The sequence below is a fragment of the Crassostrea angulata genome, chromosome 5 (assembly GCF_025612915.1).
Source record: "Crassostrea angulata isolate pt1a10 chromosome 5, ASM2561291v2, whole genome shotgun sequence".
Lineage (NCBI taxonomy): Eukaryota > Metazoa > Mollusca > Bivalvia > Ostreida > Ostreidae > Magallana > Magallana angulata.
Window position 1 is genome coordinate 35,746,794 of NC_069115.1, and position 27,094 is coordinate 35,773,887.

At 32.9% G+C, this 27,094-nt stretch overlaps 1 long non-coding RNA gene across 1 annotated transcript; it reads left to right on the forward strand.

The window, feature by feature from the left end:
• Positions 1–15,881: 15,881 nt before the first annotated feature.
• Positions 15,882–26,440, forward strand: LOC128183706 (uncharacterized). Its single transcript, XR_008243646.1, has 2 exons — positions 15,882–23,967; positions 24,317–26,440. It is a non-coding gene; the product is annotated as an uncharacterized LOC128183706 (long non-coding RNA).
• The last annotated feature ends 654 nt before the right edge of the window (positions 26,441–27,094 follow it).

A 27,094-nucleotide genomic window follows, 5' to 3' on the forward strand; every position in this document is an offset into this window, starting at 1 on the left:
AACCACTGCACCAGAAATGCCAATATTTACACAAAAGCTTGTATATATAGTGAAGATTCTAAATTGTAACAATCGTGACCCTCGGACCAAAACTGGGGGCCCCAGGCGGGATTCAAAGTTTAACATAGATATACCTTAGGAAAATGTTTTAAAAAATCTTCTTCTCAAGAACCACTGCACCAGAAATGCCAATATTCACACAAAAGCTTGTATGTATAATGAAGATTCTTAGAAATCGTGACCCTCAAATCAAAACTGCAGCCCCAGGCGGGGTTCAAAGTTTAACATAGAACTACATATGAAAAATGTTTAAAAATTTTCTTCTCAAAAAACCACTTCACCAAAAATGCCAATACATACACAAACGGTTGTATATATAGTGAAGATTGTAAAAATCGTGACCCCTGAATAAAAAGTGGGGGCCCCAGTAGGGGTTTAGATTTTAACATATATAGGAAAATGTTTTTAAAATCTTCTTCTCAAGAACTATAGTGCAACTGTTTGGGATATTACTATGCATACATGTACATCCTTAAATAATGTAGATTCAAAAAATTGTAACTCCCGGACAATTGATGGGCACCAAGAGGGGTTCAAAATTTAAACATTTTAAAAAACATAAAGGAAAAGTTGAAAAATTTTCTTCTCAAGAACTACAATGTTTTAGTTTGTGGAATTTCTATGCCTTCGCTCATGTAGATTCCTAATTGGTAAAATTGTGACCCCCGGACCAATACTGGGGCCCCAAGATGGGGTCAAAGTTTATTATAGAAATATAAAGGTAACGTTAAAATATCTTCTTCTCGAGAACTACAATGCCTCAATTTGTGAGATTACTATCATGCATACAACCTTGGATAATGAAGGTTCGACAGTTTTAAAATAGTGACCCCTGGACTAATACTAGGGACCCAAGATGGGTTTAAAGTTAAATGTAGAAGTACCGGTATATATTGGAAAATGTTTAAAAATCTTCTTTTCGAGAACTACAATGCATCAATTTGTCAGATAACTACGTAAGCACCCTCAAATAGTGTAGATTCGAAATTTATAAAAGCTGTGACCTCAATCTAATACTGGGGCCCCAAGAGGTGTTCAAAGTTTAGCATAGAAATATAGAGGAAAAATGTTGAAAAATCTTTTTCTAGGGAACTATAATGCTTCAGCTTGTGAGATAACTATGCAAGCATCCTTAAATAACGAAGATTCCAAATAATTAAAACTTTAGCCCTGGACTAATACTGTGGCCCCAAGAGGGGTTCAAAGTTTAACATAGAAAGATATATTGAAAATGTTATTAAAAAGTTTTTCTCGAGAACTATAATTGCTACAGTTTGTGAGATTATTATGCAAGGATCCTCAAATTGTGTAAACTCTAATGTAGTGGAACCAAGAGTTATCTTTCTTGATGTTCTGTACAGTCTGAGAGTTATTTCTCTTGAAGTGGAACTCTGCTACGTTCAGTTTTTCAGGTTGTGTACGTGCGGCCCCTACCGCAGTGCTACACATTTTCATTCCTATGTTACTGTTTTAATGTTGTTCAAGCCAACCATAAACCTCGGACCATAACTGGGTCCCCAGAAAGGGGTTCAATGTTTAAAATAGAAAAAGCATATGCTACGAAATGTAATGTTACAAGGAACTGCTGTTCAGGTGAGCGATGTGGCCCATGGGCCTCTTGTTTTATCTTTTACAAGCCTGATACTTTAACCACTAAGCTATGACGATATACAACTGAATCAATTGATTACAAACAGTTTAACAACATTTAAATCGCCATCTTGTGACGTAGTGTCTTACAAAGTCTCGGTGAAGTGAAGTACCTTAATTAAATAGTGGTTTCATTAGACAAAAATTACAGTGTTAAATTTTATGAAAGCCTCAAAATACAAACTTGCAATCAACTCTAAACAGTTTTTTTTAAACATTGACTTTTTTATCTTTCTAAAAACGAAATTTGTTGATTTTATTCATCTTTGTGGTGTTTTCTATCTTTAATCATAAAATAAGAAGATAAAAATAAGATGTGGTGCATTTTTGCTTTGATTGGAAGGAATCGCCAGAAAAGTGCAACTGCAAAAAAGAAAAGAGAGAGAAAATGAGATAGTGATTAAGTAAGATGTTTTGAAGATAATCCTACTTATTCATGAAAGTTTATAAATTTCTGGACATGTAAAACAAAACAAAATATTACCCTATGATACACTAATACAGTAATGATTTAAAATCAATGAAAATTAAAATGAAATGCAAATAACGAATCACAGAATTTATTTGTAAAGGACTTACTCGTAGATTCAAAACAATTTCTAAGAATTCAGAAAAAAATGTCGATTATATCACATGAAACGCTCTATATAATATACTCAGTAAACAATATTTGCCAAATGATTTTAAGATTACAACAAAAAGCCAGACATTTCACAGTATATGCATTTGTGAATTAAGGCAATTTTTTATGATTTTACTGCAACTTTAACATTACTCCTAGATCAACCATTGTACTTGTATCATCCACATTTATTGTTAAAGTCAGTTTTGACAGCTTTGTTGCTTAAATTCGGTAGCACTACAATGATGCTTAAATTCACTAAACTCATGGGTAATACCAGTCAGAACTGACCATTTGTAATACCAATATATACTAACACAAAGCATGTAAATTAATGCATAGAATCTAGATTATCACAATAAAAACAAAATGTATATATACATGCATGATAACCCCTTTATTGAATTGTCTTGTGCGACTTTCAATTTATCAAAGAGAAGATCTAACAAACCCTTAGAGTTTTGTTTTGTTTTTTGTTTGGGGTTTTATTGGAAAGATAATTGTTATTTTTTTAGCTTAATCAAAATAATGTTTTCTATTGATAATTTAACCATTGAAAGTGCTTTCTTTATTTTATGATAGAATATTTTTTATTTCATTAATTTGATGCTAACTTGTTTTACAAAACGGTTTTAATTGACTTCGTCAGTATAGTTTTTAGGTCAAATGAGTAAACTCAGGTGACCTATTGCTATCCGTTTTCGTCCGTCGTCGTGCGTCGTACGCGTGCGGCGTGCGACGTGCGTCGTGCGTTAACAATTTTACATTTTTAACTTCTTAAGAACTACGAGGCTAATTGTTACCATTTTTGTGCGAGGTATATCTATGGTAACAGGAATCTAAATTGTGAAATTCGTGGCTCTACCACAAGTGAGGCCAAATATGCAAAAAAGCCAAATTTTCAAAACTCTTCTTCTCTACTCCCACACATGTGAGGAAAAAACTGGTTGCATGGTTATGATGTCCATGAAGCCCACTACCAAAATTGGGAAATTCATGGCCCCTGAGTCAGGGGTTCTGGCTCTAGGGTTGGGCCAATATGGCCATATAGTAAAAATGTATAAAATCTTAGAAAATCTTCTCTACTACTTCTAGATATATTTGTTAAAAACTAAATGCAAGATTATGATGTCCATGAAGCCTTCTATCAAAATTGTGAATTTCATGACCCCTGTGTTAGGGGTTCAGGCTCTAGGGTGGGACCAACATGGCCATATAGTAAAAATGTATAAAATCTTAGAAAATCTTCTCTACTACTTCTAGATATATTTGTTAAAAACTAAATGCATGATTATGATGTCCATGAAGCCCTCTACCAAATTGTGAAATTCATGACCCCTGTGTCATGGGTTAAGGCTCTAGGATGGGGCTAATATGGTAATACAGTAAAAATGTAGAAAATCGTAGAAAACCTTCTTCTCTACTTCCACAAATGTGAGGGGAAAACTGGTTGCATTGTTATAATGTCCATGAAGCCCTCTACAATAAAATTCGTTTAGTACGAACAGGGATATAGCGAATTCACGGATATAGAGAAGTCTTTTGGAGTCCCGGTAAAATTCTTAACAAATCTTCACGAAAGTTTACGGTTATAACAAATTTACGGATATGTCGAACTGATTTTGAGTCCCGTAGAGATGAATTTTAATAACATTTAACACTTTCATAACGAATGACTTTACAGTTTAAAAAAAATTTGCGCTACCCTTTAACATAATAGTTTGAATGAATTTATTTTCATATAATTTTTTCGACTTACAATCCAATTATTAAAGATATGAAAGTAATGCATTTTATTCGAAGCCTCAATTAGCAAAAAATTAGAGTCTGGTCTAAGAAAACATGTATACAGTGAATTCGCTATACTGTGGTTTCACCAATTTTCGTTGAATACCAATTTTCGTTGATTTCGTTTTTAAGTTGATCCATGAAATTAAATGTTCATTGAAATACAATTTCTATTAACATTTTGTATTGATGGTGTCATTGACCACGAAGTTACGTATCCTTGAAACTGTGATTTTCACTTTATCCACGAAAATTGATACCCTTGAATATAAATGAAACCACAGTCGTTATTATTACGAATTCGTTATTCGGATATAGCGAATTACGGATATAACGAAGTAAATCCATCATTTCATAGGACTTCGCTAAAACCGAGTTTTAATGAACCAAAATTGGGAAATTCATGACCCCTGGGTCAGGGGTTCTGGCTCTAGGGCGGGGCCATTATGGCCATATAGTAAAAATGTATTAAATCTTTAAAAATCTTCTTTACTCCCACACATGTGGGCAAAAAACTGAATACATGGTTATAATGTCCACTAACTCCTCTTCCAAAATTGTGAAATTCATGGCCCCTGTGTCAGGACATTCGGGGGGGGGGGCAATAAAGTGTTCATATATATAATATTAATGTTTAAAAATTTTCTCTATTCTCACACATCTGTATGAAAAACTGACTTCATAATCATCTTTACCTGGAAGTCCTCTACTAAAATTTTTCATTTCATGTCCCCTGGAGTATGGGTTTTGACTCTAGGGCAGGGCCAAAATGGATGTATAGGTGTTAATGCATATAATGTTTAAAAATTATCTTCTTTACTCCCACACACTTAAAGAAAAACTGAATGTATGATTTTGTAGACCAGATCTTTTAATTTTTTGCAAAAATTATAGGTTGCATGGTTCTTTTTAAAAGATTTCAGGCAGGGAGATGGTCGTCATTACAAATTTATAATTTTTGTACTCCAGAATGAAACCCAATTAAATGAATATATGAGATTCCTCGACAAGTTTGTGTATGGGCTATATGCTACTCAGGTGACCGTTAAAGCCTATTGGCCTCTTCTTACATTGTAAGATTCATTGTTCTTACTTAAAATTTCTAAAATTTACAACAATGACAGGTATTTAAGCACTGAAAATGATGTTGCTATGGAACTTGTATATCCTAGCAACAAACACACATTAAACGTGCACTGTACTGTGATAGTATTAACTGCTTATATCTAAACATGTTTATAAAGAAGTGACTGTAAATTCCTTAATAAATGCGAGGAATTAATATCCACGTGAAATCGCAAGAAGCACATCTCGTGGACTTTAAAATCTCGCATTAATTTTTTGGACAAATATAAACTAAATGAAACTAAATAATAAAAATTCGGCGTTTGCAATTTTAAATTTTTGCGATTTCATTAAAAAAAAGGATGAATTGCAGAATTAGAATTAGTGTAAAATAAGAAATTTACAGCTACTGAAATTATATTTTGAATAAATTGCTCCTTGAGTGATTATTAGGCGGAGTAGTTATTAAACCTTTGATAAAATGTTTACTGCTTAATTAATTTCTAACCAAGTTTTGGTAGATCATGTTTTTGTCAATCAGAATTAATGTAATCTGAAATTGTAATGTTTATTGATATGAAGTGAAATACAGTTGCAAGAAGTAACTTTAATTTTATGTACATGTACAGGAAACCGAATATATGTCGTCCTATCAGAAGACCTTGTTGACCTATTAGAAGTACCGATCAAAATTAAAGCGACAAATTACAATGAAATATAAACGTATTCAGTCATAGCGGTTGAAAGTTTTGATATTTATTCCGATTGTTGAAAAAAATAATTTTATGTTTCCGTCGCGATTTCCGAGATAACATTCAAAATAAATTGTTGAATTAATGTCGATGGCTTTTCTGATGACATCTATCTTGTCTTTTTTCATATGTAAATGAAAGAAAAAATGAAACATTATTATACAAAAAATGTTTCATTTCTTGTAAGATTTAAGATTATTTTCAATTATTTATCACAATTGGAATCAATTTATATTGCGTCGGTTTATTTGCATTCACATATTTTAATGTACATTTTAAAGAAAGAAATGTGTGACATTTCCTGATTAATGAAACTATGGAGTCGGAATGACATTGAAGAAATGGGTACAAAGATAAATATAAATTGATAAACGATTTGGAGAGTACAGAATAACTAGTTCCGGTTTAATAACATACATTTTCGAAAATATCAGTAAGGGTAATTTTATGATCTTTTGGGACAATGGCCTTCGCAAAGAGGGGGGGGGGCTAATACGTACTCAGGTGAAATGGATGTTCGACTTCCTCACTTTAATCCTGATACTGCTCTGTTCAAAATTCACCAATTAACTAGACAGTAAACATATGTCTAAACAAACATATTAATGTTCAGACCTACTCATGTCCACTTTACAAACTGATTTCAGAGATTCTAAAAAAAATTTGTAGTTACTCTGTTTTCGCTCGGACATTTATACATGTATATCAAATAAATAATTGTATCAACAGATGGTATTTTTGTGAAATTTGTGTTTATGAAGAGATTGGCTTCACTTTGCTGACAAATTACATCGCGTTGTATTGTACTATTGTTGTTACATATAATACGCAAAAATGGCTTCATGGATGTGTCCAAGTAGCCCAGTGGACCTTGTACTTGATTCTCACCGCTGCCACCCGAGTTCGACCTCTGTGATCGACAGTGGCTGTATGTGAAAAGGCTCTACTGTGTCTGCATGGACACGTAGATTTTCTCGTGACACTCCACTTTATTAATGACCCCCTCATGCTGTGCCAACGAAAGATATTCATAAAAGTAGCGGAACTTGCTTATCAGTCGTTATAAAATAAATAGATTTCTGCTTTAAAATAGCTACAATGAATTCATAAAAGTCAATTTTGCGTGTTTTGAAAAAGAAAACTTAAAATTCATAATAAACCAAAGTCAAGTTTCTTTTAGAGAATTTCGGTACTTTTGAAGTAAACAAATGATTATTTATAGAAACCTGTTAGGGTGGTGCTCGGTTTGACATATGTAAACACAGTATTACCAAGTATAATATAAGGCACATATAAGGATAAAGAAAGGCCATTTATTAACTGAATACATGATAAAGCAAATTATGCAACATGATAAAATGTTAACTAACTAAATAAAAGCAACATTTGTAAGTAAACAATTTCACAAAAAACACTTTTAAACATTAAAAGTATGTTACATGTTATAATACAAAGATATAATCAAAAACATTTGTCAAAGAGTGGGCGCCATCGGCACGCCATAAACAAAATATTCAAAATCAAGACCAGTAGCCTAAGGAGGTGGGGAGGGTGATGATTAAAGCTACGCTGTAAACATACGTTCTCATCAGAAGTAAGAAGTAAAAAAATGGAGACTGATGCTATCTAGTTGCGCATGTGCGTGGCAGAAAATATAGGAGCCCTATATGGGCTATACGCAAAAACGTAAAAAACAAATGCATAACCGCTGTACGCAAGAGTCTCATAAGGCATAAACAAAGCAGCAAAAATACATACATAGCTATCAGTTTTTATAAATGTTTTTATAGATAAAAATTGTTTTACATAATCTCATTGGGGGGGGGGGGGGGGGGGGGGGCAGGGCTGCCAACAATCCCTAGTTTCTCTTTTGTTCTGTCAAAATCTCTTTACTATGTGATGTTACCGGTATTCATGTTAATCTGTTCTTTTTCAGTTCATTTTAATATATAAAAAAAAATCAGTTATTTAAACCCGCCATGTTGTAACTTGATTTGCAATGATGGTTTACATAGAAACCAAAATGATGTGTTCCCCAGCAGAATATAGGGGAAATGGCCAAGACATAGATTGACTTATGTCAATCTGTCATGCTGTAAATTTTGAATCCACTGGATGGTTGTAAATACAAAATTTTCAATATGTCAAATTTTAAGTTGTAAATTTAATTTTTACTGCTACCCGGTAAATTTTAAATTTACAACATGACAATATAGATGTAACCATACTGTCTTGTTCCGTTTATTTCATTGTTTTAATAGTGAATTAATTACATCAATCTATCTAAAGAATCAAATGACAAAGTTGAGGCTTTCAGAAACCATGTGATTGCATTTGTAGGCCATTAACATGTTTGCCAAGAGGTAAACCTGAAACATGAAATCTTGCTGAATATATTAAGATAAAATATTTATCCATATAAAACAGATGAAACAAATGAATTTAACTGAATATCGATTGTATTTTTTTGAAAGCGTAAGTTGCACATATCATAAAAATCTTTCGTTTTGTTTCAGAGCTGTCGATAATACCAACTGAAATGCCAAGTAGATTAAACACGAGATATTAAGAAATACGAGAAAGATTTAATTTGCCACACAGGTACGTGTAAGTACAAAAAGAAAGTTTTCAATCTTGTTCTTAAATATTTTGAAGTTAGTCAAGTATGCAAGACCAGATATTTATCTAATTACAAGTCAAAAGCAATCGTATGTTTTTAGCGAAGGCATTAACTTAAATTTACATTGACACTCTATTTTTTATCTTTATTTGTAATTATCGAAATACATTAGGGACAATGAATGTTAACGTTAAGTAGGATTTTACGGCATCAAAAACCACACGGATATACAAAGCTGTTAAACACTTCATATCATTAATTGTTGGTTATATAATTATTATATTTACCAACAATTTTATGAGTATGAGTATTATACATGAACATTTCATTCAAGACCAAGATATATCTTCTCGGTTTGATAGAATCTGGTATATCCGGCATTTATATCTCTTAACAAGGTCACTACATAAATCTTTTGTACACCTGAAGCGTGTTTAACAGACCGAGCGCTCGCCAAAATGTGTGTTGCGGATACTGGGATTTGGGCGAGCGCTCGCTCTGTTGAACACGCCTCTAAATTACTTTTTTTTTAATATAAAAGAAGCTCAATTTATATTCATTCTATAGTATTGAATAATGTATTCATTTCTTTATCCTAGTCTTACTGAAAAATAGAAACAGAATATAGCTTACTTAGTACACATTGTTTTCCATTTACACCTTTTTCCCATCCGCAAATACAGATCTACATGAATGTATATGTTTGTGTTATTTTCTTTTCAAAATGTAAGCTAAGTGAGAAGATACGTGAATTTCAAAGCTATAACTTATGTGTACTAAAGTGATTATACACCAGTTTGTACCCGCAAAGAACAATTGAATATTTCATACCGATATTACCGGAAAGACAGATTTGGGTATATGTTTAATAATATCAAAAAGGAAAAACAAACTTATTTGTATAATTTCAAGTTGTACCGATCATATCTTTATGAGGCTCAAAGAAAATTACTAGAAAAATAGTTTGCGTTGCTAATCACAAAATTTTCTTCTCTTCATCCAATCACTTTTCCATTTTATGTACCTTTATTTCATCCTGCATGAACCGATAATGTGTTTATATATTTACAGGTCCATTTCCGCTTTCTTTATAAATGTACTATAAATTATACTGCATGCAACTTTTGTAACTTAATTTCTTATTCGAAAATGGATCATGAACACGTGAGTTTTATGCTGTGTTAATTCACATAATAACATTTCAGTTAAAAAACCTGCTGTTGCACAATATTTTGACACCAATGATTTGTAAAATAAAGTAGACGCAAATTAAGGTTGAATTACATGACTATATCAAATTCAGTTTCTTTTTCTGCGTGCTTTATTTATAAACTGAATACTTTCTTTAATAGTAATAGTAATTGCGTGACAACACAGCCCGATCATTTTGGGTGTTGATAATATCTGAGTAACTGTTTTGAAACGGATACAGTGTGTGTGAAAGTGACATTATATTCATCTATTTTAAGTAGACAACATAACAATACTAAAAATAAACCTTTTCATTTTTATTAAATACAACTTTTACAAAAGAAAGAAACGAATACAACTTTCTGGTATTTACTTTTTAATAGATTTGATCAATACATTGCTCTAAAGGTATAATATTTAAACATTTGCATATTATCAACAGTATAATTTTATTATATTGTCATAAAAGAACATGTACAATTACATACACACAAATAATACAACTACCTAACAAAATGTGTTTACTAAAATAAGAAATTATTTGTATTCAATTCAAATCACTCACAGGGAGGAGGGAATGGGTAGGGAAAAAATATAAATATACAGGATAAAGGGGTGGTACAAGAAAAGATGAAAGTTATTATCTATTATTCTTACCTTTGAAAATGTTTGACAAATATTTATTGTTTTAAAGGAGAATATATTTTTAAAAAAGAGTCTGTTGATAATGAAATGTTACAGTACCTCAATGTTTAAAAATGTTAGAATGTTAGAAAAACTAAATTAACTTGCACACACACACACACACACACACACACACACACACACACATATATATATATATATATATATATATATATATATATATATATATATATATATATATATATATATATATATATATATATATATATAGTTTTAATATTAAGATGAATGTATTTCAAAGGCGATGTATATCACTATTCATCTATTTGTCAAACAGAATAGATTTGTAATCAAATCTCAGATTTAATTGTAAATCTTTAAGAACGCATTTGATTATGCACCACAGTTCTATTATGCGGTAGCATTCAGAAAATAAATGGCCTGTTGTTTCTGGTATTACAATTGTCCACAGAAAGAGCAATTCAATGAGCAGAGTTGATTAAATTTCAACTACATATTACGTAAATCTTTGCTACAGAAATTGTGTGAAGTAATTTGGTTTAAAGCAATTGTTACCTAGTTTCTTGAGATATAAACAGCAAATTATAAATCTCGTTCCATTTTTTCTTGACACATATTCTTCCCATTTTTTTTAGATGTTGGCAACTCTCGATTTTGAGATGATTTCCTTACAGCCTCTATTTGAGTATATAAAGATTATTACAGTTTTGAGATATGTAAATTAAAATCTTTCTTAACAACACTGCCATTCTTTTGATAAATTTTAATTCCTGAGGTAAGTCCTGAATATTGACGAAAATTTAATTTTCGTTGAAAAAAGGTGTTAAAATGATGAAAAGAAAGGTAACTACCATGTGCATTCTATACGTCACTAATGAATCTTATCCATATTTTTATAAAAGGAGTGTTCCCTTGTCAATTGTAATATCCGGATTATATCATAATTGGTCATTCGATATGTTTTGAATTATTTACCTTATAAACCTGTATCCAACTTTAAAGGACATCCTTTTCAAATGTATTTCTATCTTTTAGAATTTTGACGAAGTGTTCATAGATTTGAAATAAAAACAAACCTTGATTATTAAGTGATATCATTTTCTTTACCGTTTTCGGTTCTTTTGTTCCAATTCTCATTCAATCAGTCATGAATACCTTGTCTTTCAGGGTTTTTAAAAAATTTATCATCGGCTTGATCATTTTCATCTTTGTCTTTTAAAAAGATCCTACATAGTTTTGTTTTGTTTTTTTTTTTAAAGTCTTGCTTGGTTTATTGCTTCGTGTGAAACATTCATCCGATAATGACTTTAAATGTAATTGTTTAATTCTTCTTGATTATAGAACGCTCGAAACAAAAACAAAAAAAAAAGCCATGTTGAAGCATATGCAATATTTAAACAATGAAATGCTTTCTTTTACAAAAGTACGTTAGCTAAAAGAAACAGCCAAATCGTCTCCTGTGAGACTTTGAGTCTGGAATCGTCATGATTATTTCGTGCAGTCCGGGATTTTACTAAGGTCGCTGTAGGTTCAGACCAATCGATATACAGGGCGTGTCAATTTCAGTCCTGTCACTTTCAACCGCTGTAGATTTCGACCAATCGATAAATAGGGCGTGTAGATTTCAGTCTGGTCAGTTCTATAAAGCTATGCATTAACTATAAGTTTCCGTAAGAAATAGAGGAAATTATGCTTGGTGTATATATATATATATATATATATATATATATATATATATATATATATATATATATATATATATATATATATATATATATATATAAATATATATATATATATATGCAGCTCCATTTTAAAAATAATTGAGTGGTTTTGTTAGATAAATAGTAAAACACGCGTGTGTCGTATGAAATGTTTCATTATTTTTCCTGATTAAAGGATAAAAGCAAATTTGCCTTGGCAAATAGATACTTACCTTTGAAATAAAGTTAAACAAGTAGAATATTATCATTTCTACAGAGACGACGTGTTGGGTTGCTGTAAGAGTTAAAAAGTGATAGATCGGTAGGAGTGAAATATGACTGTCCTTTCTCCGAAACGTCGTAATTCATAAACGATTTGATATCAATCTTGATACTGTAACAATAGTTAGAATGTCCAAATTTTTACGACTTACGTAAACCACCACAAGAATAGCTTATAGTATACATGCTACAGGCAAATATTTTCTAAAGCATTAAAAATGCATTTACACCAAACACTCTGCCTTTACTAAAACATGTTATCCCATTGGGTCAACATATTTCAATGTTTTATAGTGATGAGAGTGTTATTAAGTAACATTTTCAAGATTGTTTTAAGTTCAACTTCCAATTTTCATTCCCTGTGAAAAGATATGTGAACAATTTTAGTATATAAAAAGTGTCACAGTATATGACATGTCGAGAAAGTATATTCATAAGACACATAGACTAAGCTTGTTTTCAAATCAACAAGTTTATTCAGGTTGTCTTTTCTATTCAGTCAAATTTAATGTAATCATTCTCAAGGGCTATGATACTAGACTCTATGACTTTAAATTTATCTACTTCGATCGTGATGCTTGTAAAATCACATTCAGATGTTTATTTCATAAAGCTTTTCTGGTGGAAATTAATTATATCAATAACATCAAATATCAAACAAACAGATCGATCCACCAATTCTTATATAATGTTCAATAATTAGCCTGTCTTATCTTTACTTCGATCTGTATACGAACAGTCTTATTGTTCTCTAATTTTTATGTTTTAACCTACCACGAGTTATAATAGTTTTATTTCGGATAACATTATTTGCATTCTTCCTTATGTTTGCTGCTTTTTTAGATGATAGTCGGTACATATTTACAATTGATTGTCGTTATTGCTAGTAGTTGTTCATTTTACTTATGTTTTGTTTTCTAACAATGAGGCAGTGATATCTTATTTCACAAACTTTCTGCAAAAGGTTTACATCGGCTACAACTTTAAAAGCATAGGATAGATAACAGATTAAGGGGATTAAGATACCAAATACAGTTACATGAATGCTGTAGTTCTCTGATTAAAATAAAACTTTGCAGTCAAAAACAATGTAGGGTAGTATTTACAGTGCATTTTGCATTTCATAGTGTAGCCAAAAGGAATCAAAATGATAGCTTATTCAGTAAAACATGTCTAAACTAGAGACGAGCTCGTTGCAAGCAACGATTAGGTTTTCCGTCGTAGCTGCGTCATACTTGTGACGTATTACAAAAAATTGATAGGTGACCATCGTACAATATTAGATGTGTAAACACTGAGAAACAAAGTATTATATTTCTGTGACCGCGTAGATTTTACGGTGATAGAGAATTCGTCTGGATCTGCATCGGTCGTGTGCAGTACGACCCGGGTGAGGGAATGTTGGCGTAAAGTGTATAAGGTAAAAGGTTGGGGCGCGCTGTGGGCCGTAAGCTAAAACGAAGGGTAGGATTGCCGTATTCCCGAAGGTCCACCAGTATACAGTTCCAGAGAACTAAACAGGCAATTGATGCAGGATTCCACATTATTGGGCGACACTCAACGATGGCAACATTATAACAATTTAACAGACAGACATGTTACAAACAAGTCGGATATGGCCAGAAGTGGCCTCCGGACTCAAGACTCTGGGAGAGTCGGACGTGTCCGGGGCTGGCCGCCGTATTCCAGACTGCGCATTGACAATTGTACATAACTATTTATAAGAATCTTAACAATGAGTATAAATTGCAATAAACAGGTATTGATATAAGTAAGCTGAGTGAAATGTTCACAAATATAAACTAATTAAATAAACTCAATGAGTCTTTGATGTCCAAGAAATGAAAATCTGATAATTGCACAATGTTGTTTTAAGAGATTAACAGTCCTTGAGACATGACACTTTGTCTCTTTGAAATCACATATAAAGTCTGAAAAGTGTCAATCACTAAATAAAAAAAGTAACTATGTAAGAAATAAACTGTGAGAAAAAATTACGAAACAGATGTTGAATTTTACAAGTAAAGTAAAAAAAAAAATATAATTGAACAGTGCATTTTGCACGATGATACTACATGTTTATAAGCAAATACAGATCTTAACACGTTGTCTCTAGTTTGATTCGCCGCATTTTATTCACAGAGTGGGACTGTGGTTATGCCCGGTACGATAGTAAAAAGACCACTGGCAAACGTTTGACACGCATTTTTATCGAACGCAAACGCCAATGAATCTATTAGTATATATGCGGAGATCCTGGAAATTTTACAAGGGGTTTTGAAGAATAATTTTGTATTTCGAGGAGGGGGAACATGCGCGGATCAGAAAATTTTTCCGGGGTTGGGGTTGAAAAGTCAGACGGTTATTTGAGTTTGCCAAGGGATGTCCGAGGCATATTTGGTAAGTTTATAATGTACACGTAATTGAAAGACATTTCGCTGGGGGGGGGGGGGGGGTCTGGAACCCTTCCCCTTCTAGATCCGCGCACGAGAAGACCGATGCCGGTAATTTTACTGTAATTTTAACTATTTTTATTTAATTATTCATGTTCATAATTATCAGAAAACCAATATTACCTTTCAAAGCAGTTAAAACTTAAAACTTAAGATACGAACCATTTAGTCTCGGTGAGTATTGCGTCCGCGTACGAAAATAATGGCAATTTTTAAGAAATTCGGATGGACGATCTGTGTCCTAGGTCGTCCATCCGATTCTTTTTCTGACTAGAAGCTACAGACCTGCAGTTAGACATTTTCAAACTCTTATTGATTATGTCAATTTGTTTGTCTCAAAGAATCATTTTTTAAATCAATAAAGTTTTACCTTAAAAAAAGAAAGAAATCGGGCACAATTTTCAATGTTAGCATTTTACAATTTTATGGTCTAATAAAATTTCAAGAAACAACTCTTCATTTCTCTATCCGAAATATTGCATGAAAAAAATTTACATCGCATTTTTTAAATTACAAAAGGATATTCAAAATGAACTTGGATTAACCACTAACAAACAGGCATAAAGAGAGACTGAGAACCAATTTCTTCTCTTTTTTTTTACATCAAAAGAAATTCAAAAATAAATCAAAATATATATTTTTTCTTTGTATGCGTTAATGAAAATGTAGATCAGCAAGGGGGTTCTTTTTCGTGCAAGTACCTACTTAACAGATTGTTACACGGGTCTACAACGATGACAAATATCGAAAAGGCAATATTGTGGTTGAAGGATGAATGTGTAGTTTGTGTTTTAAGTTTATTTTTGATACATGTAATTATATTTATCTGGATCGGTTATGTTTGTTATTAAAGAGGGGAATAAAGAAATGAGTAATTTCCAAGCAAGTAGCATTGTTTTTGAAAGTGGGGGGGGGGGGGCAAACTCATCCAACAAATCTTGACAAGCAAAAAAATATTAAAAAATTGAATTTTCCAAAATTCTCAAAATTTCACTCATAATTATATACCATTTTTTTTACATGCTACCAAAAGGGGGGGGGGGGGAACTCCATGATAATTCAATTTTTTTTTATGTAAATTTTATAAAAATAGTTGCTTCGAGAAAAAGTGAGGAGAAGACATCTTTATGTCATATAACATGTGAAACTGATTTCATTCCACCCACAAGTTTGAAATAATGAAATAATTTTAATGAAAACAATATAAAGAGACGTCATAAATCCCATATCAAACGCCATATAACCACTTGATTCTGTGCGTCTTTTTAATGAATTTAGAAACAGGGGCAAATTCTAAAATGTATTTTTAAAGGTAATGTTAGCTGCAAGTCTGTAGACCTTGTATGAAAAATTTCGGATGGTAGTCAATTTTTCCGGGATACAGACAGAGCGGTACATGTATGCAGCTAAGGTAACTAAGAATGATCCCAATAAAATACTTTGTTGAGTAATGCAAGCTTTTAAGAAAGCAATACTTATATTTGTTTAAAATATAACACCCAAATACTTCGTCTTACATTCGCTATTTGTAGAACAAGCAAAACAGTACATGTATCAGTCTGACCGGCCTCACCATATACATTGTTGGAATGTTATTGTCCTAGCATTGCAATGCTCTGCATGTACACAATTTCTTTTAAAATTCAATCACTTAAAGTGTTCATCTATATGGCTACACATAACGTACACACGTGATTCAAAATAACCCAGACGGAAAACGGTAAAGAATTCAGCCATTGAGTCTACGTTTTATAGAACTTGTAAGAAAACACAATGCGGGTCTGAATGTTTGTTGATATGTCAATCTATCAATGTACAGTTTGTTAATTATTTTCGATTGCTAAGGCTACAGCGTATTTGATGAACATTGAACAACATTTTTTCCATGCCACTTTTTTCCATGGAAGATAGCGAATACAAGTATAAAGCATTTATAAAATTTATTTAATTACCTCTTTAGAATTGTGTATGGAATAAATAATTTATAAGTTGCTGCTGAAGGTTGTTTGGTATTTTCGTTTGTAGATGCTTTGCAAGTAAAAAACCTGAAACGCGGGGCAAGTCATAACTAATATCCCTAATAACCGTAACTTAAAACTAGCGGCTTTGGATTCAAATATTATCGTATACGAATATTAAGTTCACTTTTTAAAATCATCTCCACGATGATAATTATATTATATCCATCGCAAATCAGTATTTTTTTTTGCTTTAAAAGAATTGTTCTATCGGGAGCAATCCCGCGTTCGTTTAAATTGTCATGTCAGTAATACACATTGTGCTTTATATGACGGCCGTGTATAGGTATTGTAGAAAAGTTGAATTTAATTACCATGCATTGGAACCATTTTATTAACACATCTCCCAGTACTGAAACAATTCAAAATGTCTCTGTTACAGTAACACAGTGGGGCGTTAATCGTGTACGTCCAGCTCTACAAGCACATGCACTGTCGTCTAGGCGACGGCCTGAATACAGCTAGCGACTCTCCTATCGATCGGTTACCAGGGGCACAGTTATGAAACAAACAACAAAAATAAGGTCAAAGAGGTTTATCTATATGAAATGAAAATGTACATATGTATAAAAACATTTGGGAATTTTATGTGGAATTATTTTTGCGCGCTACATGTATCAGTTAGTGCATTACAAGAAGCCCTTTCATAACCTCATAAACGTGCGCACCCCCACAAAAATGGACCGAACTGACAACAATTGTTTCTGCAAATACTGACTATAAATTACGAAAACATTAAATTGAATACTATAGAAGGATTCAAAATTATTTTCTTTACAACTTTGCTTCAATAATGCATTAGAAATATTTATTCCTTTTTAAGTTATTGACAAGAAACTTTGGACGCCTCTAACTCCCTAATTATAAGGGCCAGCCCCTTTTTCGGTATACCGAATGAAAGGTCTGGGCAAGACCAAGAACTTTTAAAATACATGTTATAACAAATTTTTATCAGGTAGAAAACTAACACGGAAAATACGCGAATTTTTTTGATTTTTTTTTCTTACCTTTGTTTCAACATCTATACCACCCCTTTTATTTGCATTTAAATAATAAATAAAATATATCTCGCACAAATTCAATGTATTAGCTTCCAAACCAGCCCATCTTTGAGACTCTGCCAGTCATCGTTAAAGCTAAACCCCCTGGACAAAAGAAGTCGTTAAATTTTACTAAAAGGGGAATAACTCAAAACCGGATAGGGATTTTCCTCAACTTAAATATGCAACGACAACATCACGCGGCATGTTATCAGTCCTGAAAATTTCAAAACAATCGGTGAACAAACGAGCGAGATATTAAGGATCAAAGTTAGCGTCTAGAAGAAAAAAAAAATAACTAGAGCAAAGCTCGTTGCAAAGCAACGAGTGGGTTTTTCGCTAATGTCGAAAGCAACGCTAGAAGTACGTCTAAGAAGCAGAGTTCTTTATCTAGTAACAAAGAAACCTAAGTACAAAAAGATAAAAAAAATTGAATGATTCTTGGTACAACTTAACATAATCCGAATGTTTTTAAGTACGACTTAACCAAAAACCCTTAACCATTTCAAGAACGACTTAACAAAAAAAACCAATGTGTTTAAGTACGACTAAACAAATTTGACTTCATTTTAGGTACAAGTTTACTTTACCTTGAACTAACATCTTTTTTCTTAACCCAGAATGCAAAATTAAAATTTACGTAAAAAATCAATTTTGTTTAAAACATAATTCTGAGCAACTTTTTCTCTTCACTGCTTTTCAAAGGGTTGACCTTTCGTACTGTGTGCTCGTTGCGTCATTAATTGTCAGAAACTTATCGATGTTAAGTTTACTGTACCTCTGTGAATATTTTCTATGTAAAATTACTATGAACCAGACAACATTGAAATGGTGAACATTTCAAAGGGCCCCGCTTATGTAATTTCAGAGAATTCTGCTTTGACCTTGAGCTATAACTTGAAATTTTTCCAGCTGGCATAGAACTTTTAATTCAATTTCATTCCTCCTAACATACATGCATTTTTGTTCAATCTGACCAAGATTAAGCATATTTGGAAAATAATCTACTGTCTAAAACTAATTTTAAAAAGATCTGCTATGACCTTCCAGGGCTCTACATTAACTTTTTTTCCTACTTGTCCATTCGGACAAGTGACCAAAACATTTACTTGTCCGAACTTCAACTTCACCTGTCCGAAAAATTTTCAATATTAAAGATCAAATATTGTCAACTTGAGAACTACAGTACTCTATTACTAAAATAGTATCATTTATTGATTAATACTCTAGCTATAATTAATAACCTGACTTTTTAAATGGAAACTTAAAGTGTCTTTCCTATAATTATGTACATGTATTTGTTCTATATAACATTAAACATGATTTGTCAGCTGTAGCTTTGTCATGGCAAATTACAAGACATCTTAAATTTAGCATCAGGTTTAAAAATACATGTAACTGTTATATTGATTTCTCAGCTGTTTTTTAAACTAAACATGGAATGTCATCATAGTCTATCAATGATGAATGAAACCTAAAATAAATTACATTTCTTTCCATAATCCTTTATCTTTGCTACCTTTTCTTCCTTTCTTTTTCTTAACATATGTGTTTGGTACTTTGTAAAAACTAAGATCCACACCTTGAAAGTTGTTTGAAATTAGTGAACTTCAATCCCGATCAAGAGTAACTCAATTGCATTGCAATTTGATGTCGGGATCGAAATTCAAAATAACTAATCGATAAACTTATAACGAGACTACAGATAAACTTATCACAAAACTTTCTTTTCTTTTTTAAATGTTGGAGACTTCTTACTATAAAAAATGCACTTGTCCAGTCAGACAAGTGGCCAGCAATATTCACTTGTCCGCATATTTTTTTAACTGGTACCGGACAAGCGGACAAGCGTTAATGTCGAGCCCTGCCTTCACATTGACAGACTTGGTTCAAGGTCACTGCACGCCATTAACCAATAAACTCTGTAAAGGTAAAATATTAGCCAAATTGGGGCTAAAAGGAGAGTATATCTATGCTCTTAAAATATGGATTTTTGTGTGATCTGATATGACCTTGACTCTTCATCTACAAATATCATTCGAGGTCATTGCATATATTTTGATCAAAGGCATCATGTGGGTGAAGTATGAGGCTGAATGGAGCAAAGGGAGAGAAGATATACTCCGGACAAGGATTTTTAAAAATATAATTCTGCTATGACCTTCACAGTTTCTTTTCACTGAAAATAGGTTCAAGGTCACTACACACCCTTTCACCCTTTACTCAAACGCTCTGCTTATGTGAAGTCTGAGCCAAATAAGGGTTAGTAGAAATTATATATGCTCTCAAAAAAGGATTTTTGCATGATCCGATATGATCTTCACCCTTTACCTAGAAATTTCATGCAAGGTCACTGCACATCGTTTAACCATAGAGACACTCTGTGAGTATTAGCCAGATTGGACCAAAGGGAAAAAAGATATGCCCCAGACAAGGATTTTATATATATAATTCTGCTATGACCTTAACCTTATACCTAAAAACATGGTTCAAGGTCACTGCACATCCTTCAACCAAAGGAACCCTGTGGATGAGATATGAGCCAGATTGGGCCAAGGGGAGAGAAGCTATGCTCCTGTCAAGCCATCTCGGATGGACAGACGGACAAATTGATCACTAGAAGGCGCCCGCATAAACATGCCTTTTATCTAATTTAAAATAGTATCCATGCTATCTGCCCATGGTGAATAGTCATCAATATTTACAATATTTAACCAAAAAATAGCTTTTAAAAATATTTGAAAAGGTAAAAATTGTAAAAACCCCAGCGGGATTCGAACTCATGACTTACAGGTTCCTAGTAACCCTCTAACCCACTGTGCTAAGGAGTTATGTGACCATTTTTGAAAAGAAACTACATGTACTTATATAATTACACTTTATTTTATTGTTTATTTCGATAAACAATACGTCACAACATGGAAGTGTCCCATATCACCTTAAACTCGGAACACCTCTGACCTAATAAGATCGCATCATTAAATACAAAGTTTGATTTAACTCTAATTTGTTTATCATCAAGAAATTGTGCATCGCTGACAAATAAAGTTTTCTTCTGTATAATGAAATACCAATTAACTGACTATTCGGACAATAGCAAGTTTATTGTCCCACTCCACAGCAACTATTTCCCCTGGCTTTGCCTCATTAAATAGTTGCTGTCTTTGGGTACAATAAACTTGCTATTGTCCTCATACCCAGTAAATACTAAATAGGCATATAATATCCCATCCACCTACATTTCATGTTATATAACCTCCCGTTTGTAACCTTCAATTTCACTGTAAAGTCAACATATCTGTCATAGCCGCAAGTTTCACAATTTATTTCTGCTTCTCATGTACTTAAAATCAGGGGCCTTAATATTGCTTACCAATTCCAACAAGTGACATCCCTCTAACTATTGATAATCATTAAATTTCATTTCATGAATCTACGCAACAATGATAAACCTTCAAGTACAGTCACTCTCAATTTTACAAAAATATTGACGGTACTTTATCCGAAACTGTTCCTTGTACCTTTAACTTAGTACACTAACATTTTTATGAAAAGACTAAGAAAGCTAATGCAATTCTGAGAAAAAGAATACCACATATTGCCAATTCCATTGAGGTTTAATAAAAATATGGCCATTTAAGTGAACCCACCATTTCCAATTTCCTTTAGTAAACACAGATTTACAGGGTTCTCCATAGTAAAACATCTTTACCTGACCTTTTAGAGGTCAACTTTTGTTCAACCACCTTTAAAAAGAAACCTTATTCAATACAACATACCCCTACATGATATAATCATGATAAAAGCTTCACATCACTTAGAAATACCCTTACATGTATACCCCCCACCCCCCAATCTTTTGATTTTCATAAAAAGTCATGGTTTGAAATGTTTTACCTAATTTTATGAAACGTGTGGCAATTTCCTTGAGTAATTTCTCACACATATGAAAACAATCATCAATGATTCTAAAATTTGATCTTTATTTGTTTATTGTATGATTTGTACCATTTTAATTAACAGATAGACAGCTGTCCTGCTTGTGATTTCTTGTTTTCATGAAAAAAGTAAGCTAACAATCATATTTAGTGAATATCTAATCTATTCTGATTTCTAGTCTCCTTCTAACCATGCTAAAACAGTAAGTTACAACCTACAAGTTAGACATCTGCCTTAAATTAAAATTAAATTCAAACACACCCAGGTAGCTGGAGACAGATCGAGTTGATTTCAATGAAAAATTTTCAAATTTGACATGTTTTTCTACTTTTTTTTATGCATATATACCTTAGAAAGGTAGAAATAGGTTGTTTCTTGTTCATTTCAAAAGTAATTATCATAGCAGATGTTATTTCAAAGTCAAATGTACATTTACATATCCTACATGTAATCTTAATGCAGACAATTAAATAGAGGGGGGGGGGGGATTTTTCAATTATGTAAACACATCTAAATATCTTTATGAAATAAAAAATAAAGGAAACATAATTGCATACTTTTATTGAAAAACAAATTTTCACAGCAATTATGAATTTCTTTATAAACAGCCTTAATTTTGTTTTCATAATTTCTTATCAAACACAAACCACAACATGGCATGATGCTTTCTTCAAGTTCCATTATTGTTTATGCATTATCGGATTTAATTTGAATTACCGGTAAATAGTCTGTAGAACACAAAGGAATATGCATGTGGATAGAGGTGACAGGTTAATCTCAGGAGCTGACCCACAAGAATCAACAGGTACCGGTAAAAGCCATGTGGTAACAAGAGTCTGTTTTGAGATGAAATAAAAAAAAAAAATAATTAGCTGCGTTTACATACATGTACTAGTAATAGCTGTGTTTACATTAACATATGCATAGTATTTCTGGAAAAAATACACTGACCATGCAGTGTAATAGGTCCCTTACCAAAGTAAAATTATTGCTGCAACAATGCCGCAATATTGCGGCAATATTGCAGCAACACATTTTTGTTACCAGAAACCAGATTTTGAGACTAGTGAAATGTTGCCGCTAGCTGCAACAACTTCTGGTAACATTTTGGCAATACTGCTGGAGTGTTGCCGCTAGCGGCAATAACTTCTGGCAACATTCTGGCAATACTATTAGAGTTATTTCTGTTAAAAATTATTGCCACTAGCTGCAACGACTTCTGGTAATATTCTGGCTACACTCAGTATCATACTGCCAGAAATAATTTTCTGGTAACATCTACATGTATTTGATCATTTAAATCATGAACTAATTTATATACATATAATATACATGTATATAATTCGATCTGGCAATACTGCTAGGCATCATATTTGATTTCTGCTTTAATTATAATTTAAGGAGAAGCCGAGCAGTGGAGGGAGGTTAAAAAATTGTAAATTATTTAGATATGATTTCAGTTATAACACCTCGAAATTTGCCAGAAGTTTACCACAAACTTTTCTTTTTCCTCTGATGTATTATGCTTACCGAGCTTGCAAAAGCTTTAGCAGAATTTGGACCTATAAAATTTTACACATTCAGCACAAGTCTTAAACTGTCAATTATAATTGCATGGTTACGATGTTTCACTATATAGAAGACTGTTTGAATCACACCCTCCCCCCTCAACTCATGTTTTACGTGAATACCGACCTGTCTGTTCTTTTGTAACGGTATATTCTTTTTTATTAAGTTAAAATACCAGTCTACTTAGATTTGAGTATCCAAACTGCTCGATGCATGTTGAATTAAGAATTTTCGTATGCTGTTTGTTTCCACTTTTACTTTCGTTTCAATGTTAAGTTACGCGCGCGCTGATTGGTCGATCAAATCGCTAGCCGCCAATTTTCACATTCGAAGCTGCCATGTTGTCTGCCATCGAACCTCCTGCCATCACTGGAGATGGTGAAATGAATGAAATACGGGAATTATCTGTAAACAAGGTTAAAAAATACACTGTCAATGGAGTGTTTATCTGTAAAAAAAAAATCAACGGCTGAACTGAGGACGAATCTGAGTGAACGAATCGAGTGTTGACATCCCCTGCACCATCTGCATGAGCACGTTTTTGAAAAAGTAAGTTTAGCAATAAAAATATACTCATTGAATGGCAGTTAAAACATGTTTGTTATAAGAATATAAACCGAAAGACTGCGATCTACCATTATACCAATGGGTTTAACACTGTTAAAGAACCATGCGCTGATCTAGAATTTTATTCGGGGGGGGGGGGGGGGGGGGGTTCGACGGTTATTTGAGTTTGCAAGGGGAAGGGGGTCCGAGGCATATTTTTGGTAATTTTATAATGTAATTTAAAGAAAATTGAAGGGGGAGGGGGTCTGGACCCCTCTGACCCCCCTTAAAACTGCTTAAAATCTGAAAACAATTTCCAATGTGCTTATATGAAATCCTTTTATCTTCCCAGTAGGTCTGCCCTGGGTTACACAGACCTGAAGAAAACCATGAAAAAAGCTGTCACTTTACTGATTAAATGAATGATGGAACTGGCAACCAAAAAAGAATGATGACGTAATTTGTTTAAGATTATGGAGAGGAACATATACACAACAGTGCTGAATTCCAATGTGGATATTGTTGTGAATTCCAATGTGGATATTGTTGTGATATTCTGATAGCTGTTTTTGTGATTGTTTATGTGTGAAATCAGAATGCCCACGAGGCTGTCAAAAAAAGGACTTTTGGAATACCTAGGACGAATGCCTTGATCAGTCGTAATACAGCAAGTGGTTGTGCAGGACTTGTGAACTATATGGTTTGAGCTTTGCTTACGGTAAACAGTAAACTTTTGTCCATATCCGTCTGTGCGCGTTGTGTCAATCCATCTGTGCGCGTTGTGTCAATCAAACTACAGTACATGTTATTCTGCAGCAATAAATTGTCACTGATTGGCTGAGTACTTTTAGTCAAGTTTCATCATGATTTGTTCATCATATTTGTGTTTATTGTATTTATGTGTTAAATTTAAAGATTATTAATTTTAACTGGCGTCCTTTATAAGCATGTTGAAATTCCAGTTTCAGGTCTCTAATATTATACATTATATTTTTAATTCAATACTTATTTTGTGCATGTTACATTGAATGATATAATTTTTTTACTTCTGTAATATTGTGTAATCACAAACTGTTTTTTATTTTTGAAAGAATGCGAATTGCCGAAATGTTAGTCTTGTTGTAACCTTTTTGCATCTTTAAAAAAATAAAACTGTAATGGCAATTAAAGATTTTTTTTCATTTTGGTTGTAGATTAATATAATATACATGACTGCTTTACTGTATACATTTATTATTTATAAATATTGCATATATTGTACCATTCATGCCAGAGCACAGAAAATGCATTGAACCAATATTTCTGCAATGTCATTTTTCTTATGCAAATATATTGCCTGAAAGGTGTTGCAGCAAAACTTTTGCGGCAACATCTTTCTGGCAATATTGCCGCAATCTCATTTGCATACGAAAAACGCTACTGCAGCAACATTGCCGCAATGTATTGCCAGAAAGGTGTTGTCGCAACAATATGTTGCAGCAAAACTTTTGCGGCAACATCTTTCTGGCAATATTGCCGCAATCTCATTTGCATACGAAAAACGCTACTGCAGCAACATTGCCGCAATGTATTGCCAGAAAGATGTTGTCGCAACAATATGTTGCAGCAAAACTTTTGCGGCAACATCTTTCTGGCAATATTGCCGCAATCTCATTTGCATACGAAAAACGCTACTGCAGCAACATTGCCGCAATGTATTGCCAGAATGTTGCTGCAGTATTGCTGCAATAATGCCAGAATGTGTTGCCAGAAGGTCCATATTTTGGTAAGGGGTATGACATATCCCAATACATGACATAACATTTAGGCAGTACAAGATCAAAAATTTGCATATCAAGTCATAATATTAAAAAATTTTCATAGGTATAAACACTTATCAAATTGAGAGAGAGAGAGTTTGAGAGAGAGAGAGAGTTTATTACCGTACTTGTAGTGCAACAGTCAATATTTCAATTCGTAAATTACAAACGAATATTACCCACCGAACAGCGTCAAAGTACATGTACTGGTATTAGCTTCTGGTATACCATTTTTTATCAATTCTACTGTGTTTTTTTTTTTGCAAATAAATTTAGCAAGGGTTTTTGCTTATTTTCTTATAAATTACATGTTTTAAAAACAATACTATGTGTAATAAGCATAAAACATGTATGAGTAAACTTAATGAAGAATTTTTAATAGATTATTTTTCACAGAATGTGGTACATTACATGTATGTCAATCTTTATAAAACTAGCGTATATTTCGTGCGCCATAAATTGCAAGTTTTTTGTAAATATCATTTACTTGCATGATAGGTATATATGGTCTAACCAAAATTTTCTTCACAAAGCTACAGCTGTATGTACCACATATATGTTTTGTCACAAGTATACATTTAAAAAAAAACAACCCCAAATTCCAACAGTTGAAATAAACTCAACTCATTCTCTGATAAGTTCATTGTGTTTTGTGCGTGCATATCTTATTTGTCTGCTGCAACAGCAGCCAATCAGCGGTAAGCTGAATCCACAAAAAGAAAGTTTGTGTTTTAGGAGCGGGTAAATTGTTTATGCGACACTGTCAAGAAAACCACACCAAATAATAACAGGAAACATAAATATTCACTTATATGTATTGTGTTGTAAAGTAAAGGTTTTTAACACTTATTGCATCTTGCAAAACATGTGATGACCCTTAATCATCTGTCATATATCTGATATACATGTATATGTAAAAGATGGGAGAAATAACGACGGAACAAACTGGGATTCGAACCTGGCCCTCTGAATCTCTAGTCAAGTGCTCTACCAACTGAGCTACATGTATCTGGCACCGGTATTCAAACCAGTCTGACCGCCACATTCCTTCCCCCTTAAATGATCTTCACCCTCGAAGATCACCCCTGGCAGGAGTTAACCTGTTAGTTCCAGGGGTTGGTCACAACACCAATATTGTAACAGGATGGGAGAAATAATGAAGGACCAAACCGGGATTTGAACCTGGGCCCCCTGAATCTCTAGTCAGGTGCTCTACCAACTGAGCTATCTGGCACTGGTATTCAAACCGGTCTGATCATCACATATATAAAGAATTATATTAAACAATGTTGTTCAATAAAAAATAACACGCGCAACCTTCAGTTTTTGTC